Source organism: Erythrolamprus reginae, chromosome 2 (genome assembly GCF_031021105.1).
Source record: "Erythrolamprus reginae isolate rEryReg1 chromosome 2, rEryReg1.hap1, whole genome shotgun sequence".
Taxonomy (NCBI): domain Eukaryota; kingdom Metazoa; phylum Chordata; class Lepidosauria; order Squamata; family Dipsadidae; genus Erythrolamprus; species Erythrolamprus reginae.
This window is the reverse complement of record NC_091951.1, coordinates 149,116,895-149,132,474: the sequence shown is the minus strand read 5'-3', so window position 1 is coordinate 149,132,474 and position 15,580 is coordinate 149,116,895. Positions and strand designations below refer to the sequence as shown.

The 15,580-nt window shown below is 38.3% G+C and overlaps 1 long non-coding RNA gene across 1 annotated transcript in view; it reads left to right on the top strand.

The window, feature by feature from the left end:
- LOC139161139 (uncharacterized) overlaps nt 1-15,188 on the top strand; it is a 30,366-nt gene extending 15,178 nt beyond the window's left edge. Inside the window, exons 2-4 of the long non-coding RNA XR_011558073.1 lie at nt 8,652-8,699; nt 9,055-9,172; nt 14,942-15,188. This is a non-coding gene — a long non-coding RNA (uncharacterized lncRNA). The remainder of the gene's footprint in view (nt 1-8,651; nt 8,700-9,054; nt 9,173-14,941) is intronic.
- The last annotated feature ends 392 nt before the right edge of the window (nt 15,189-15,580 follow it).

Here is a 15,580-nt window from a genome sequence, read left to right as displayed (position 1 = left end):
TGTCCAGAGTCATTGGATACAAAATGGGTGGCAAATAAACAGAATTCTTACTATTCTGGTGGCATATTATGCCAAGTCCAAAACTTTTTGGTTATCAACTAAAAGGACAGAATTGCAGGGAGAAAGAATATTAACTGCTTTCTACCTCTAAATTTAGAATTGGCCTAAAAATGTTCCAAGTATTTGAGGCATGGCAGAGAAGTTGGGGTCTCTTTAAATCATCACTCCACTCCATTTTGCTATGTCTAATAATATTCCATCAGTGGACTTTTAATTCATATGAGAAATAGTCCTTCAAAAGACTGAGAAGGAGGAGAGAATATCTGAATAGTAGACTTCCTCTCCATCATTCGGAGATTATTCTCTGACTTCAGTTACAGAAATACTACATATGCCAAGGTTATTAAAACCCTTTTTCAGGGGCTATCAAAATGTGTCTTAAACAGATAAATTACTCAGACATAAGAGGTAGAGTTATAAAATCATGCCATAATAATATGAAGAAATTCCATTGGCAATGTTCCAGTTTATTAGAAAAATCTGTATTTGGGGTGTTGTGGTTGATAATGCTGCAGCAAGCAACTCCCATTGAAAAAGCCTTAAAAGGTCATGTAATTAAGCTAAATTTTGAATATAAGTAAATTGGTAACATAAATTAACAATAAAAATTGTAATAATAAAAATATTTTAATAGAAAAGGAAGAAAGTAACTATAAATAGAATGGAATGGAATGGAATAGAATAGAACAGAATAGAATTCTTTATTGGCCAAGTGTGATTGTACACACAACGAATTTGTCTTGGTGCATATGCTCTCAGTGTACATAAAAGAAAAAAATACATTTGTCAAGAATCATGAGGTACAACACTTAATGATTGTCATAGGGGTCCAATAAGCAAACAATCAATATTAATAAAAATCTTAAGGATACAAGCAACATTACAGTCCTATAGTCATAAGTGGAAGGAACTGGGTGACAGGAATAATGAGAAAAAACCAGTAGTAATAGCAGTGCAGACTTAGTAAATAGTTTGACAGATGATTTCTCTTACTGCAGAGAAAGCATTTGATAATTTAGAATGACCTTTCAGTGATTCCAGAGAAGATGAACTGTGGTTTAAATGTAAAGTATAAAGAATAAGAAACCAAGATTCTAAAAAATGGAGTTTTGTCAGAAAAATGTAGTATAACAAAGGGAGAAAAACATGTCTGCCTCTCTTCTTCTTTATTTCTACTGGTATTGGAACCATTTCTAAGGAAGGCATACCCAAAAAGAAAAAAAATTAATAATTAAATTGGCAAATTAAGAACCCAAACTAAAATCACAGGCAAATGATATTGCACTTACAGTTATCCAAAGAATTGCCTAGAATTAATGGAACATATGTAAGAGTACAATTCAATGTACTCTTCAATGTCAGGATATTAGATTAATAAGATTCAAATCATATGGAATTTATCTGAAGAAAAAATTCAATATTTTTAGCAAATCACAGGTTTTAATATCAAAAGACAAGTACAGGGAAATTTGAGGGAGGAGCAGTCCAGAAGTGCCAACTAATAAAACAAACAAACAAACAAATATTTGCTTTACAAATGCAATAATTACTTTTTTCAGAATATTCACAGACTTGGAAAAGCATGATAGTGGCTATTTTAAGATGGAGAAATTCAATATAGTTATTTGTAGGAAGATCTGCAATGGTAAAGATGAATATTTTACCAAGAATTGAAGACAAGGTATTAAATGAATTAAATGGCAGAAAAAATTAATTTTATATAGTCCAATAAAAAACTGAAGATCAAGCAGAACTGTATATATATTATAGAGGCAGCAAACATTAAGGCATTTCATGAAGCAGATATTTCATCAAATATCACAAGAATATAAACAGACAAGGAAGAGAAAAGCAGAGCGTTACAGATTTGGCCAGCATTACTTTTTCAAAATGCAATTACTATCATACAAGACAATTTGTCAAGGAAAAAGAGACTTATTTGTTGTATTTTACTTATTACATGACATGTTAAATTATAATTCCTACCTTAAACTATTCAAACCTGGGTGAGAAAAGCAAGTTAACAGATATGAATTGTAGCTTATCTTAAATATTCCCCATGGATTTTAGTAAATCTATAATTTTTATTTAAGTGGGATGACATTTTGGATTGAGATATCATCAAGATTTGAGAGGCTAAAAGGAAAAAGAACATTTTTAGTCACAAAGGACAAAGTAATGCCAACCAAAATACCAGCAGGAATTTATTCTGGGTAGAAAACTATTTTTTTTAAAAATCCATTCAGTTGCATCCAATTCCCAAAGACTGCCTGGACTCATCTCCGCAGTTTTCTTGGCAAGGTTTTTCAGAAATGGTTTGCCATTGTTTCCTTCCTAGGGCTAAGAGAAAGTGAATGACTCAAGATCACCCAGCTTGCTTTGTACCTAGGGTGGGACTAGAACTCACGATCTCCCACTTTCTAGCCATAATACTTTAACCACTACACCAAACTGGCTCTCTAGAGCAGTGTTTCCCAACCTTGGCAACTGGAAGATATCTGGACTTCAATTCCCAGAACTCCCCAGCCAACAAATGCTGGCTGGGGAATTCTGGGAGTTGAAGTCCAAAGAGCTTCAAGTTGCCAAGGTTGGGAAATACTGCTCTAGAGAACAATACAATTAGCTATCAAAAAAACTTTTTCAACAAATGTTGTCAGATTTGTCCCTATGAGATGTGACCTCTACCTAAAGAATTACAGCAATTGCCAAAGTTTCGGGGGCTATGGTGTGAACTAAGCGATTTTCGTAATATGCATTTAGGGTGGATTCAGAGTGGGTAATTAGTGATTCTCTATTTCTGGTATATTGCAATTGAATTGATTTGAAGAAAAGAATAAATTATGATAAATGTTTGCATGAAGGAAAGTCTTGTTCCACTGAACTTAATAAGAGTTTCTGCAATATAAAAAATACAATTTTATACAATGTTTGTACAATATAAAATATAAAAACAACTAGTATTTTTTTATTGGATTTTGTTCTCAGCACACTGTCTCTTCCCTGCAGCCTCCACAGATTGTGATATATCCATGCAAACATCGGGATTCATTCCCTGTCATCTTCAGTGTGAATATCCCCAACACAACCTCATCCAGTTCTCCAAAACATAGGTGCAATTACAGCCTATTGCGCTAGTTCCTGCTCTACCTGTTGAATTTGACTCTCAGCGAATTTTCTATTAAGTTTCCCAGTGCCAATTAATTATTTGGAATAATAATAATAATAATAATAATAATAATAATAATAATAATAATAATAATTTATTAGATTTGTATGCCGCAGCTGATGTCAAGCATTTGCTCCAAGTTCTTTCTACAATTCAGTCAATGTTATCAAACCAAATGAGAGCCTGAGCATGAGAAAATGGATTGGGGTCACCGTACAACTTTTTAAGCATTCACACACTGTGCCTCTGATCCTGATCCCTATGTAAGCCCATTCTAACTGGTTAAAACTAAAAAAAAAGGCTTATCCACTACATCAATGATGGTGAACATATGGCACAGGTGGCATAGGTACCATATCTGCTGGCACATGAGCCATTGCCCTAGCTCAGCTCCAACGTGCATATGTGTGCCAGCAAGCTGATTTTTGGCTTGCAAAGAAGCTCTGGGAGAGGGGTTTTTTGCTTCCAAAGAGCCCCTGGGGGATGGGGGAGGGCATTATTAGCCTCCCCCGGCTCTGGGGAAGCCTTTGGAGCCTGGGTAGGGTGAAACACGAGCCTACAGGGACCACCAGAAATTGGGAAAAAGGCCATTAATGGCCATCAGAGGGCCTCTGGGAGGCCATGGAAGCTGTTTTTGCACTCCCCAGGCATTGAATTATGGTTGTGGGCACTTGCGCACATGTGATAGTGCATGCCCATGCTCTTTTGGCACCCGAAGAAAAAAAGGTTCACCATCAATGCACTATATTATGTGATACACTCCTTGAGCCTTATCACAACCCCTTCAGATTGCAAAGTACAGATAGTCTTCAATTGACAACAGTTTGTTTATTCAAAGTTACAATGGCCTGGAAATAAGTGACTTATGAACATTTTTCACACTACCATTGCAGCATGCCCATGGTCACGTGATCAAAATTCAGACGCTTGGCAATTGATTCATAGTTAGGACGACTGCAGTATCCTGGGATCATGTGATCACATTTTGCAACCTCTGACAATCAAAGTCAATGGGAAGTTAGATTCACTTAACAAGCTTGGCACCAGTGGAAAAATTCAGCAGACTCTGAAATTTTGAGTTGTTCAGAGAATTGGCAAATATAAACCTCTGGGTGGCCCCAGAGTCAGGGTGAGAATGGGGATTTTGCAGTATCCTTTCTCTCCACACCCACCAAGCCATACCCACAGAACTGGTAGGGAAAACTTTTGGATTTCATCCCTACTTGGCCCTAACTTAACAACTCCAGTGATTCACTGAACGACTGTGGCAAGAAAGGTTGTACAATGGGGAAAAACGTACTTAACAAACATCCCACTTAGAAACAGAAACTTGGGGCTTGAATGTGGTTGTAAGTTAAAGACCAAGTGCACACAAGGCAGAGAAAAGCCAGAAGCAGACTACACAAGAGGAGAAAGCCTTGCTCTTCTTTCGTTTTTTAAAAATATTTGTTTTAATTTTTTTCACCATCTTTGCATAAACATCCATACCTATACCATAATATCAAAACATACATAATTATACATTTCTTTCCCAAATGCCATAAAAAGGTATCCTAAATGTGACCCTTTCCTACTTTTATCTCCCCTCTGTTTTCCTTCTATATTTCAAATTACCACTCCCTCTCTTCCAGGGGTGGATTTCACTACCGTAAGAAGCAAAAAATATCACCAAAATCTCACTCGTGTGCATGTTTCCTCACAAGATTTTGCTTCCTGCGCATGCACAGAAACAAAATCTCACTCCAGTGTGCGCGCGCAAGTGCCCGCAGCTCCATTTTCTCTACTGGAGCTACAGTGTGGCCCGTACCACTAGGAACCCAATACTGTGCTCTTCCCTCTACCTTCTTTCTCCTTCTCTTCCTGTTTCCTACTTCCCTCCTCCCTCTATCCCCTTTCTTTCTACTTCCTCTTCCTCCCTCTTGTCCTCCCATCAAAAGCCTCGCTCTTCTTGATGGGCTGCACCGGAAGCTGGCTATTTAGCACAGCAGACAGAGGGAGGCAGCTTGTTGGGAACAATGCGATTGTTTCACTAGCTGCGTGTTTTCTGGAGGTGGTGATTCTTGCCTCACTTTGGATTGAATTTGACATCGGTGCCTTGACTGGAATCCGTTCCTTGGAAAGTGGACTTTTCTTGACCTGTGAGCTCTCTTGTGATGTGGATTTAGGTTTGCCTGGTGGATTGATTTCGTTTGAGAAACCTCCAAGTACTTTGTGGGCTAACATTGGTCTGCTTGTGGCCGGACTTAATTGGGATAGTTCTGGGCTTTTGGTGAAGGGAATTGCTGGGAAAGATGAATAAGCTCACTAAACCACAATTATGCAGTATGGTGTGAGTGAGTGGGACGCAACCCCAATACACTATTTCCCCATTGTATCCCTGCTTCCTCCAAATCCAGAAGACATACTGCGAAATGCTACCCATGTGCTTGTGACCAGTAATGGGTTGCAGCCAGTGTGGGCCACTCTATAAAGTGGTAGTAAAAATGAAGATACGTGCATAGATGTGTGTGATCGGCAGGCGGGCATGCACCTGTGAGATTTGGCTTTGGGGCATGCACGGGAAGCCATATTTCATGCGAGGATGCTCACATGTGCGAGATTTCACCGATTTTTGGTGTTTTTAATAGTAAATAATAAAAAATCGGTGAAATATCGCACCCGTGAGCGTCCTCGCACAAGATCTGGCTTCAAATCTCATGCCCATTCACCTACCTGCTGAACTCACACATGCTAGTCTCCAGTAGTGCATTGGTAGCACCAGAGACGAGGAATCCCCACCTGCTCGTGAGCCCTGATCTTTCAGAGAGCACTGCTCTGCCCAAGCCAACTAGCAACTGAACACAAAAATGTAAGTTTTTCAGCATTCACGCTCTGCTCTAACTGGCCATCCCTGAATTCCTTGCCTGTCTTTAGGGCTCCAAATCCATCATGTGCACCCAAAGCAGTTCCTCTTCCTCCCTTTATAAATGGATGTTTTGTGGCGCACTTTCTCCACCTCTGGGTTTTTTTTTAAATTTATGGTGCACTTGTATAACCTAGTGATTTCCTCCCGGTGAGGCGATCTGGATTGTGTTTTTTTGAAAGGGTGAATTCACTGAGACATCTGTAAAGCTTCTTCTCTACATGGTGTCAGATCGGCTTCATTGAAGTGGCATTAATGATTTTGCACAGATGCATATCAAGTAATATTCTGTATTCGGTCCCTGGAACCATTTTCATTTGCTTTAATATATTCAGAATTCCCACTTCTTCTTTTGTATGGCAGGGAATGATAAAGAAAATTCATTTTCCATACTGCCGTTCTTGAGAACAATTATTTATTGGCCAAGTGTGATTGGACACACAAGGAATTTGTCTTGGTGCATATGCTCTCAGCGTATATTTTATTTTATGTACGCTGAGAGCATATGCACCAAGACAAATTCCTAGTGTGTCCAATCACACTTGGCCAATAAATTCTATTCTATTCTATTCTATACAAGTCATCCTTGACTTACAACAGTAAATTTAGTGACTGTTTGAGGTTACAATGCTGCTGGGAAAAAAGAGACTTAGAACCGCTTTTCACACCTATGATGGATGTAGCATCCAAGTGGTCACATGATCAAAATTCAGACGCTTGGCAATGAACTCATATTTATGATGGTTGCAGTATGATCCTCTTTTGTGACCTTCTAACAAGCAAAGTCAAAGCAGAAGCTAGATTCACTTAACCGTATTACCAATTTAACAACTACATGTAGCAACGGTGGCAGGAAAGGATGTAAAATGGGGCAAAACTCACGTAACAACTGTCTTGCTTAGCAACAGAAATGTTAGGCTCAATTGTGGTTGTAAGTTGAGTACTGCCTGTATAGTTAAGGGTGATTTAAAATATTCAGTCAGTTCCTTTCTGTGTTGCTCCTGAAGTTGGAAGCCTAGGGCCATTCACAGACTCCCTGAAAATAAGTCCTTCCATCAGTGTTCTTAATATTAGTGGGACTTAACAAGATTAGCTATTGTTAGTTTGCTCTTTTGTTATATTGTTTTCCTCTTTTAATCTTCTTACTGAAAGAATGCAATGTAAGCTGCTCAGAGTCCTTCTGGACCAGAGCACATAAACCAAAATAATAAACAGTGATGCTTTCTTTCGTTTTAATCCGTACCAGGGAGAAGTTCTCCTCCATATATTATAAACGAGGCCCCTTTGACACAGGAAGGCAAATGTTGCTTCCAGAGATTTTGAATTTCAAGTCCTATCAGTTCTGAATAAGCATCATTACTGATGCTTATTCATTACCTCACATCCTGGACATAAATTGTTTCAACTCCTATCCTCAAAATGACGCTATAGGGTACTGCACACCAAGACAATTAGACAAAAAAACGTTTTTCCCCCAAACACCATCACTCTGCTAAACAAATAATCTCCTCACCACTGCCAAATTATTCACTAAGGCTGCATTACTATTACTATTACTATTAGTTTTCTCATTGTTCCTATCACCCATCTCCTCCCACTTATGACTGTAAGACTGTAATTTGTTGCTTGTGTCCTTGCAATCTTTATTAATATTGATTGTTTCCTGATTGATTATTTGTACCTTATGACAATCATTGTGTTGTACCTCATGATTCTTGACAAATGTATATTTTATTTTATGTACACTGAGAGCATGTGTACCAAAGACAAATTCTTTGTGTGTCCAATCACACATGGCCAATAAAGAATTCTATTCTATTCTATTCGTAAAGGATTGTGAAAACTACTAGTCCCCAAATCTAGAAGGCAGTATGTCTTTCCCTGGCCTACAAAAATTAAAAAATAATCAGGTTTTCAGATGCAAACAGGGGTGGCCTACTGCCCAGACAGTGGGGAACGCAGTGGGATAGCGAAAATTTAGCCCAATTTGCACTGAAAGATGTTGAAAGAAAATTCAGGGCCACACTCACAGTGTGGTAGTAAAATGTTTGGTAGCCCTTCACAGGATGCAAAGTACATTGTATATGTACATTGTATATTGTAATTGTATATTGTAACATATACAATTACAATATACATTGCATATTGTAACGTATCTACATTGTATATTGTAATTCCAACTTTATCTTTCAGTCTTACCTAGCAAAAGCTGCTTTGCACTCCCATCCTGCATGCAGTGCAATGATATACAGAAATTGTAATCAGCCAATGAACTAGGATCCTAATGATAAACACAAATATTTTAGCACAGGATATGGTAGATAGGATTGTAGGCACTGCCAGCGGTGTAGAGTGATGGTAGCATCTGATGTCACTGGAAACTGCCCAGAGTTGTTTGAAAGATGGATAGCTATACAAATGTTTTAAATGAATAAATAAAATAAAAAATGCCAAACATGAGGAAAGCCCTTTTATTATTGCTGCCCAAAATAAATAGACTCTCTCTTTCCCTCCAAACTTCAGAGAAACAACAGAAGAACCCAAGGAGACTGAATCAGATTCTTCTAAAAGGTAACAGAGTCCATTTACGGTATATAAATGTCATTCATTTCAATAAAGTTTTCATAGCAGAAACTCATGACCAATAAATATATTACTGTGACCTTTCCTATTTAATAGAATTAAACACAAAGCTTGCTGCAATTTTTCAACCTCAAAGCAAGCACGATTTCTTTTAATAGGTCCTATTTCTGAGAAGATTCTAACAGAATTAAGCAGTTAATTATACAGAACTAGAATGATTTACCATCATTAAGCTGCCAGTAGTCTAGTTTCAAATACCCTGAAAGTCAGAAAGGGTCTATCTTAAATAATCTGCTGTAGTGAATGTACAGTAAGATGTATTGTGTTTTGTATTTCTCTACAGAGGAGCAGGAAATTGACTCTGGCTCTGCACTAAGTGCAAAAATGGAAGAGAAACATGCTTCCCTATCTTACAGTATCACCTGGTGGAAAATTCACAACTCATTATTGACTACATCATGGTAAGTGCATGGATAGAGAATATGTAGCACTTCTGGAATAATAGTTTTTAGGCATATCATAGGGGTGGATTCCTCCTGTTTCGGACCAGTATTTATTTATTTGTTTGTTTGTTTGTTTGTTCATTTACAGTATTTATTTATTATCTATCTATTTATTTATTATTATTATTATTATTATTTATTTATTTATTTATTTATTTATTTATTATCAAGTACATATATGTAATATACATAGATATAACATTGATTATATACATAAGATGGGTACTGATAAGAGGGAGCTATTGGATAGGAACCGTAAGCATGCTGGTGCGCTTATGCATGCTCCTTACTGACCTCTTAGGAATTGGGTGAGGTCAACAGTGGACAGTCTAAGGATAAAGTTTTAGGGTTTTGGTGATGAAGCCACAGAGTCAGGTAGTGAGTTACAGGCATTAACCACTCTGTTCACCTGAACTGGTAGCGGCCCTCTGGTGACATCACGATGACATCACTGACCTGGTGCTGTTCCATGGGTGCCATCATTTTTTAAAGAAGTTTTTATTTTTAAATTTTTTAAAAAATTAATTTTTTTTAAAATAATTTTTTTAATGTTTTAAAAAAATTTATTTATTTTTTAAAAAAATCCTCCTGATCATGTCTACAAAATGAGTTCTGGCACTAGGTATGCAGTTGCCATATTTTTTTCTGTTTTTGTTTTTTAAATTTTATGTTACTGCGCATGTGTACCCACGCGATGTGGGAGGGAGAGAACTGGCAGCAAAGTCAGTTGGAACCCACTCCATTGTCAAAAGACAATGACCTCATTACACATATGTGCTGTCATAATGTGATTTATTTGGCTTTGAATTAAGATGTTGAATGAATCCTACCATTGAAGGGTTGGCTTGCTTGTGGTTTGCCATGTTTTATGAACTCTGGCTTAACAATAAACTATCATGAAGAAATTTGTGCAAAGTGTGAACTCAGTCCATAGTAATTGCATCTTTTCTCACATAGTGCAGACAAAAGGAAGATGCACAAAAATTACCAAAGACAGATAATATTGTTTGCTAATCTTGAAAAATTCTGCAAATGAAGCAAGGCAGTAAATCAATGAAAGCCTCCAAGAGCCTCCATCCTTATCCATGAAGGATATGCTGTAATGAGATGTGCAAATGACATAATATGCAATTATATTACATATTTGCATGGTAACATCATGTTACCACATCAGGATGTGCAAGATGGAATCAAAGCTAAAGGAATCCAGATGAGAATATTTTCTGTTTCTTGGATTTATATGTTGCCAATCTCATAAAGAGACTTCTGGTTTCTTTAGTCCACATTTCTCCACCAAATAAGGCTAAACAGTGTAACATACTAATCCTATTTTTTATTTGTCAAATTATAGTCACCCATCTCACAAAACAAGTAGTGATTACTCATCAGTAGCAATACCCTACTTTATTAATAACCATCACAATTCCACAATAAGACACAGTAAATTCTGAACCAACTTTGGAAGAGAAAGGACAATTTTCTTTCCACAGTTTTTCAAAGGCAGAGATCATAGTACAATGGCAAAACTAAGTGAGGAAGGGCAGCAGGACAATAACCCAAATGGGACTGTTGAGGAACGTGAACCCCAAAGTCTGCACTGGTACAATATTTTTTTAAAAACGAAGAACAGCACATATGCTTAGAAGAGTGGAGATTCTAACGCATATACATTCCGAACAACTTAATGCTGTTTAGAGAGTTAAAAGTATTAAAAAGACACATGTACAGAGACAGGAACCAGCTTTAAAATAAAGTGATTTTGGGCATTTTTCCAGCTCTCATATTCAGTTATTTGCTCTTGCTACAGCTTTGATGATGCTCCAATAATCTGTGTTGATCCAGGTTGTATCACCTACAAAAGGTTCTGTCTTTGAAAACAGACAGAATTGAATTTTTTTTAAAAAACAACCTTACAGCCACAGTTGAACCCAACAATTTCTATTGTTAAGCGAAACATTTGTTAAATGATTTTTGCCCCATTTTATGAACTTTTTTTTGCCACAGTTGTGGCAAAGTAAGTATTTATTTGTTTGTTTGTTTGTTTGTTTGTTTGTTGGATTTTTATGCCGCCCTTCTCCTTAGACTCAGGGTGGCTTACAACATGTTAGCAATAGCACTTTTTAACAGAGCTAGGCTATTGCCCCCACAATCTGAGCCCTCATTTTACCCACCTTGGAAGGATGGAAGGCTGAGTCAACCTTGAGCCGGTGGTAAGATTTGAACAGCTGACCTACAGTCAACTTCAGTGGCGTGCAGTACAGCACTCTCTCTACCTGCAGTACAGCACTCTACCTGCTGCGCCGCCTCGGCTAGTAACATGGTTCTTAAGTGAATCTGGCCTTGAATAAGATCGCAAAAAGAGATCACATGTGTTCAAGCCACCGCAACTGTTATAAATAGGAACTAATTGCCAAGCATGCAAAGTTTGATCATGTGGCCACGAGAATGCTGTAATGGTTATAAACAGGGGCGGATTCCCACTTCTGCCGCTAGAGAGATTTTGGTGATTTTTTTGCTTCAGCGCATACGCATGTGCAGAAGCACAAAATCTCTCACATACAAGAGTCCCCTTGCAAGATTTTGCTTCCTGCACATGCGTAGAAGTAAAAACACGCTGGGATGTGCACACGCACATAGGAGAAGCGAAGCTGCGCACATAGCTCAACTTTTGCTACTGATGTGGTGTCCTTTACAGTTTCGGTAGCAACCCACTACTGGTTATAAGTGTGAAAAACAGTCATAAGTCACTTTTCTCAGTGCTGTTCTAACTTCAAAGGGTCACTAAACGAACTGTAATAATAATAATAATAATAATAATAATAATAATAATAATAATAATAATAATAATTTATTAGATTTGTATGCCGCCCCTCTCCAAAGACTATAAGTCGAGGGCCACCTGTACTATTTCTCTTTTTTTGAGCCATCCATTTAACAAACAAACAGCTCACCAGTGGATGGTTCACTCATTCATGATGTCCCTTCTGGTAGAATAGGCTTCACTCCAGCTTTGAAATAGCTCAGATGAGTAAGGACTACCACTCCATTGACCTCTGTCCAAATGGGGGTGGGGGGAGGAAAAGAAAGGCCCAGCATTTCAACAGTTTACCAGTGGATTGAAAAACATGCTCCAAAAGCAAAAAAAAAGCCCAATTTAAAAAAAAGATGTTTTGGCCATCCTGGAACCCACACCGCATCTTGGACATAAACACACTTGAAAATGTCCAAAGATACTTTACCGGAACAGCTCTCCACTCCTCCACTCGTAACAGAACACCCTACGAAACTAGACTTACAATCCTGGGTCTAGAAAGCTTAGAACTGCATCATCTTAAACACGATCTAAGCATAGCCCATAAAATAATTTGCTGCAATGTCCTCCCTGTCAATGACTACTTCAGCTTCAACTACAACAACACACGAACACACAACAGATTCAAACTTAATGTTAACTGCTCCAAACTCGACTGCAAAAAATATGACTTTAGTAATAGAGTGGTCAAAGCATGGAACTCACTACCTGACTCCGTAGTGTCATCGCCCAACCCCCAAAATTTTACCCTTAGATTGACCTCTCCAGATTCCTAAGAGGTCAGTAAGGGGCGTGCATAAGAGCCCCAGAGTGCCTCCCATCCCATGTCTAAATGTCTCTTTATGTTTCACTAGCATCACAGACTTGAAGTCCATTATTTTAGTGTTCATTTTCTTCTCTTTTATCCCAAAAGGTTTCTAATGCATTTTTCATGTATATTGATATGTTATTTCTACTCATTATATACTAGAGTGAGTAAGTAGGTAGGTAGGTAGGTAGGTAGGTAGGTAGATAGATAGATAGATAGATAGATAGATAGATAGATAGATAGATAGATAGATAGATAGATAGATAGATAAGTTTCGGACTAGGAACTGTTTATATATGAGGCAAGCGTTAAAGATGTTAGTACAGACCCTCCAGTTGGTGGTGGAGTATATATGTATGTTGTCATGTGATGGGTGCACCTTCACAGGACACTGTTTTTATGTTGTATGTATGCAGTTTGTATGTTTTAACATTTAAAATTAATTTAAAAAAATATTTAAAAAAATATATGAGGCAAGCATGGTACTCAACACGCTTTTGAAGCCCAATTGGAATAACAGATTCATCAGAAATTAGGCAGCCATTTTTGACCAAAGGCAATGCAGGGACTTTTATTTTTAAATGCTCTGCCTGTATACATGTGCCTTTTGATTGAACACTTCAACTCTGTAATGTTGACTGTGCCTCGGTGGCACAGTGGTTGGAGTGCAGTACTGTAATCTACTTCTGTTGATTACTGGCTGCCAACAGTTTAGCAGATTGAATCTCAGTAAGCTCAAGGTTGACTCAGCCTTCCATCCTTTCAAGGTAAACTGAGGACTCAGATTGTTGGGGGCAATATGTTGACTCTCTGTAAACTGCTTAGAGAGGGCTGTAAAGCACTGTGAAGCGGTATATAAGTCTAAATGCTATTGTTATAGATAGTATTATTTACAGACATATTATAATAAACCAAGGCAGATAACTATTTTGACAATGCTTATAAGAGGCTGGTTGCACAAATAACTAGTTAAATTAAAATCCAAGTAGGTTATATGATCTTACTTCCTTAGATTCAGCTTATCACCCTTGGAAAGGAGCCTCTGAATAGGATGGAATTCTGCAGCCCATGAAAAATGGCAGAAATAAGGTGGGGACCAGAGAGGAAGCAGCATACTTGTAGCACTGCACACTAGCCAATCACAGTCAAGACAGTTGCAGACAATCCAACAAGGCCAGGGGTGGGTTCTAGCTTACCTTGCTGTTGGTTCAATTCCTCCTGCTCTGTGTAGCCACACTTTGTGGGTGCGGGCAATGTCAAAAAATTAAAAAAAATTAATTCCAAAAACAAAATGATGATGCATGCACAGTGCCAGAAACTCAGTTTCTGAACATGCGCAGAAGAAAAAAACTCAGAAAAAATCCCTGCCTCCTCCCCTCCAAAATTGGGGGAAAATAATTTTAAAAAGATGGTGGCATCCATGGACCGGCACTGACAGAACTGGTTCTGTGATGTCATGATGATATCACCAGTGGTTTGCTACCGGTTCAGGGGAACCGGTCCGAATTAGGAGGAACCCACCTCTGAGTGAGACCCAACTAGACAGACAAGTTGTTTATCTCACTTTTTTTGGAAAGTAGAAAACACTGGTTTCGAGGCAGTGAAGGAAAATAGGAAGGAGGTTGTATTTGCTGCATTCTGGGGTGGGAATTGGTAGAAAACTTCAGCATATACAGTAGTACCCCTAGATACGAGCATAATTTGTTCCATAAGGGAGCTTGTATCTCGAGGCAACTCGTATCTGGAACAAGTTGTTTTCCCCCTCCGAGATAACCAAAAGCAAGGATTCTTCCGCCACCTAGTGGACGCTTGGCTCTTATCCCGAATTTGAGCTCAGAACTAGAACAGAAATGTCTTTCCCCTCGTGGCTCATATCTTGAAATACTCGCATGTAGAGCAGCTCGTATCTAGAGGTACTACTGTATTCTGGTCTCCAAAAACAGCAGGTGGAGGTTGAGTTCATGCTGGGGCATGCTGGTAGTGTCACACCTGCTGTATCAAAACTTGAGTTTGTCTCAATGATCATACCAGGCAGAGGATCTAGCCAGGAAAATCTCTCTCTCTCTCAAGAACGTATTTTGTAACCATGACCATTGTTGTTTTCCAGTAGAGTTCGGGAAAGAAGAAATGAAGTCACCGCGCCTTTAAGTTGCGAGACAGAAAGGAAGAAGCCACAAGTGGCAAGAAAAAGCAGCGTTAAGATCTCCTGCAGAAACCTGCTGTTGCAAAGTAATGAGAAGAGATATCCTGGAGGAAACATTTTCCATGGCCTAAATTGAGAAAATTACATGTGTTGTGATTTTAATTTTTTTCCCAAGATGTAAATCCCTAAAGAAATAAAGAAATAAATAGTCCCATGAGCCCAGCAAAAGTCAAAACACTTGAATTATTCTTGGATCAACAAGGAGTACAAGCTACCAGCTGAAATGGAGGGTTTACTGGTGGGATTGGAGTTTTCAGTCACTCAGCCATTTGATGTTGCTCGTTTTTGGCACTATCAGGTGTTTCAGCATTCATGTGAAAACATGTCGGGTACTATACATATGGATTCAGAAGGGTTCATATATGAACTTGAAAGAGGTTCAGTTTCTTTGCCTTGCCCTCTTCCTGCATATGACAGTTTCTTTCTTCCTTTCTTAGTACAGTGGTACCTCATCTTACGAACGCCTCTTCTAACGAGCTTTTCAAGATACGAACCTGGTGTTTAAGATTTTTTTGCCTCTTCTTCCGAACTATTTTCACCTTA